This window comes from Nicotiana sylvestris, chromosome 12 (assembly GCF_000393655.2).
Source record: "Nicotiana sylvestris chromosome 12, ASM39365v2, whole genome shotgun sequence".
Lineage (NCBI taxonomy): Eukaryota > Viridiplantae > Streptophyta > Magnoliopsida > Solanales > Solanaceae > Nicotiana > Nicotiana sylvestris.
Genome location: NC_091068.1, coordinates 125,285,702 through 125,290,719, shown reverse-complemented (window position 1 = coordinate 125,290,719; position 5,018 = coordinate 125,285,702).

Genomic DNA, 5,018 nt, shown 5'->3' with positions numbered 1-5,018 from the left:
ACAAATTTCAATCAAATCTATGTCCTAACTCTAGCTTAGTCTTCGAAATATTTTCAACCATATAGACACTTGTACTTGTTTATGTTTATTATTATTTTCCTTGTACTCAGCGAAATTTCATTTGGATACTTATATTTGTTGAAACACATTACTTAAATCCATCCAACGTTGTGTATCGCAAACGCCTTGAGATACAAATATAATATGATATTTTTTGTACCCAATAAAAAAACTCAAATTCACCCATCTCTAGCAAATTTCACCACCATTGATCTGCCACTCATCTCCATCTTCCATAACTAGCAACAATCTCTATTACCTTCCCTCCACTATTTAGACACATAATTTTTTTAGGCTCAGCTTCACCTTCACACCGTGGCAATACTAGCTTGTCAGTGTCTCTCAGTTGCAGATCCTCACTTACTAGACTACGCTCCTCACTATTCTTGTTTATCTCACTTCAAAAATCACCTGAAGCCACCGGAAAGCACCATAGAAAAAAATTATCGTCCATTCTACAGCGACATCTTTTCTCCATCTCTTTCTTTCTCTATTGCACTACTACCACCTTAACTCTCTACCACGTAACTTATATTTTCACCATTAACTCCATTATAAAACACCAAAATCATCCTCTCTTTTCCTTCAATGACCAATCAGTATGTCATCGTCTGCTCATATTTTTCCACCATTACTATAGATTTTAACCCCAAAAATTTCTAGTGGGTGTTGGTGCCTTCTCATTCGTCATCTTGTTCGATGAGAAACAACTACTTTAAAACCCGAACTTTCACTCCTCACTCTTAAAGATGAATTCTCCCTTTTATCCTCCCTCTTTCCTGACCAACAATTCAAAAAGTAGCAAGATATTTTTATCACTAGAATCACAAGCTTCATTTGCTTTATTTGGGAATGCACAAGATATTTTTGATCCCTTTTTTGCAATTGATCTTAAAATGGAGGAAGATGTTTAATGCGGTGGTGAAGGAGAAAAATGAGGCGACAATGGCAAAGGTGATGGTGGTAAAAGGTAGGAGGAGGAGGACCAGTGATCACGCCTAACTATGCCTTATAAAAGGACTAAGCATCGTTGCAAATATAATCCGGTTTATAAGTCTGGAGTCGAATCCCACAGAGAAATAAGGCTTAGCTACAGCTGTTCACTATCACCAAGAAGATAAGCTTGAATAATTCCTAACTTATAGATATTAAGATTCTTGTGTTTAACTAATTAACTAACAAAATTAAAATAGTAAATTAACAACTAAAGATACTAAGGGTTAGAGACAAGATTAAGGAGGTCTAGAGTTATGATTTTCCCTATCATCGGAATCCTTCTCGCTAAATTTTCTATAAATTTGCCTAAGTATTCTCTACCGATCATGAGCGCTCTGACTGTCGTAACTCTCTCCCGAGTAATTACCACAATTTACTAGATATATTCTCCCGAATTACGCTAGTTGCATTAAGTACGGCCCACTCAGATCGCACCCAAGGTTTTGTTATCCCTAATCCCAGCTTTAAACCCTTCGTATTGATCCCTCATATACTTTAGGAGTGATGTTTTTCAACAACTAACTAAATATGCACTCTCTCTCGAGTAATACATACTAAATAGGCACAGTCGATTGAGGGTCCTTCAACCAACCACAATAATAATGTAGTTGAACAAATAGAGAAAATACTACGGCAAAACTATATTAACATAATAGGAAATGACCCTTCAACAGGTTCCATCAAAACCCTAGATAATAAATTAGCTATTCATAATAGTATGCAAAACTACAATACTAGAATTCATAACCAATAATGGAAAGTAGGAAGAAGGAAGTGAAAAACTCGTAGAAGACTTCTCCGCTTGCTCCTAGTGTGTTCTTGCCTCCTTAGGTCGAATCTCCGGTTTCCATGACGGCTCTATGCTCTCCCTATGTCTAAAGCGTGTCCAAACTCGATCTCCCTTGACTGTCTTCTCTTCTCGGTCTAAATCATGTCCAAAGTGACGTTTTTAGGTCTTTTATATGTGTAGGAAAAGACCTAAACGTGTAGGCCAAGTTCTAGTCAAACCAGGAGACTAAATAAGTATTCAAAATTCGAAGTAGACCTGGCACCAGGCCTGGCGTCGCCAGCCTCAACCTGGACTTTGGCTGGCCTTGCCAGGCTAAAGCCTGGTTGAGTTGGCTTTTCCTTTTCACTGTTCTCGATCCCACTTTTAATGTTTAAGTATCCATTTTGCTCTACTTTCATCTCCAATTCACCTACACATAAAATAGACTCAATTACGTGCAAATAAAGTGTAATTTATCATTAAAACATATAAAATACAAGGCAAATAATGTACGAAACTATGGAATTATAGTCACACATCAATACCCCACACTTAGACATTGCTTGTCCTCGAGCAATCAAACTACACTTATAGACACAACCTTGAGCACTTTGTTTTTACACAATTGAGGCACACCATACCAATGACCATGGTTTATAGCTACAATTAAACTCTAGCATATGCAATCACATACACTTCCCTTTTCTTATGCCATATTTCATGAATATTCACAACAAAGACACATGCTTCTAACAATCCTAGCCTCAAAAACCAACTCAATGTCACAATGCACTCATGGCTTGAACACCCAATATCATAGAGAGAAGTCTAATAACGTTACCTATCCCTCGTGGAACCATGTGCCCTCACCACAAGAATAAGAGAGTAAGTTGAATCCATATATTCAAATCAAATGCTCAAATATATTTTAAGGACTTATATATATCAAAGAATATCGCTCACTCTCACAAAAGAAGTCACATGCATGCAATTGGTAGCATATGCTTGCCCATAATGTAAATCTCTACTAATGTAAGCTCACTCAATATAAGATCAGTTATGACTTTTTCAAGGTTGTAATGTGCGATAAGGAATGGGTAGGCTATATTTAGGAATAGTGGTTCACCCTCCTAAGCACTTTACACATCACTTAATAATCTTTATGCGCAAATTCCTCAATCCTCTTCAATTTCAAAAACAAACCTAACAACGTATCCTTCTTCTTTAAACACTACTTTAATTCATACCCACTATCAAGAATAAGAAAATAATATATTAATCTCTATTTTTCTTTCTTTTTTTTTCCAGATTTTTCTCCTTTTTTTTCCTTTGCAGTTTTCGCTAGTGATGTATTACTTTACAGAACAAGTGAACCTTTCTTCCTTTCATTGGTTCCACTCAAAAGCCACCCTATACTTGGTCCCTTCTTACTTCTTTTAGCATTCATTTCACAATTAACGTTCTTTAAGAGGTAAAAGCATAAAAAATATAATTAAGAACAAAAAGGATATAGGCTTGTAATGTGGCTACCAAATAAAAGCCTATAGGCTCAAAAATGTTAGCAGGGACAAATTTTATTTGTGATAGTGATAACGCTCGAAAAGACATCAAAGAAAGCCTAAAATCATTTTTCACACCGAGCTTCACCTAAAATTTTGCTTCAACTCATATACCGGGCAAGTTCTTGTAACGACCCAATCGGTCATTTTGAGCTTTTGCTCACCAGTTCTCAGGAATGACTTGCCCCGTGTGATGTATTATAACCTATATAAATTGTTGGTTTTGGTTTTCAGGGTAATCGGAATGAATTTTGAAGAACAGTTCTCAGTTTGAAGCTTGAAATTTGAAAGGTTTGACCAAGATTTGACTTGTTGGTATATGATCTCGGATTAGAATTTTTACGATTTGGTTAGCTCCTTAGGAGATATGGGACTTGGGAGCGTGATCAGAATGCATTTTGGAAGTCCGTGGAAGGTTTAGACTTGAATTGGCGAAATTTAGATTTTGGCGTTTTCTGGTTGGCATGTGAGATTTTGATATAGGGGTCCGAATGGAATCCGGAAGTTGTAGTAGCTCCGTTGTGTCATTTGTAACAGTGTGCAAAATTTTAGGTCATTCAGACGTGGTTTGGCTGGGTTTTTTATCAAAAGCGGAATTTGAAATTTCTTGAAATTCTTAGACTTGAATCCGATGTGATTTTGGTGTTTTAATGTTGTTTTGAGCGTTCTAAAGGTTGGAACAAGTTTGAATGAGGTTATAGGATGTGTTGGCATGTTTTGTTGAGGTCCCGAGGGCCTCGGGTGAGTTTCGGATAGTTAAACGGATCAATTTTGGACTTTGGACTTAGCAGTTTTTGTTGGTTTTATGTTGCAGACAAATTGTTCTTAGCGTTAACGATCAGGGACTCGCGTTCGCGAAGGGTGTTTTTATAAGTTGATATTTTTGTTCTACGCGTTCGCGAGGAAGGGGACGCGAACGCGAAGGTGGAGGCTTCATGTGCATCACGGACGTGAGACTGGGGTTGCGTTCGCGAAGAGGAATAAGGTCGTTGGGCATCCCAGGCCCATGTGCTATGTGTTCGCGAGAGTTGGACTGCGTTCGCGAAAGCCTGGTAAGGCGAAACATCGCATTCGCGTGGAAATTGTCCGTGTTCGTGAAGGGAAAAATGGAGAGGCAGTGATTTTGGTCTACCGATCACGAGAGACCGGTTGCGTTCGCGAAGAAGGTAATTTTACCTGGGGCAGAATGTTTAAAAGTGAGTTTCGCGAGCTTTGGTCTATTTTCTCCATTGTTGAACGATTTTTGGAGCTTTTTGAGAAAGATTGAAGAGGGAATCGAAGGGTAACACTTGGAGGTAAGATTTTTGAACTCTGTACTCGATCCTATGTTGATTCTTACTTGTTTAATCATGAAATATATGGAAATTAATGCCTAAAATTGGGGAATTAGGGCTTGAATTTGGAGAGTGTAAATTGGAAATTTGAGGGGGCAATTGAGGTCCGATTTTGATGTTCTTGGTATGTATAGACTCGTGAGAGGATGAAAATTCCATTGATGTTAATTTTGTCGGATTTCGAGACGTGGGCCTGGGGGCCGAGTTTGAGCAATTTCGGGATTTTTGATGTAAATTGGATATTTTTGAGTGGGCTTTGTTCCCTTAGCATATTCTAATGGTTATGTACTGATTGTGGCT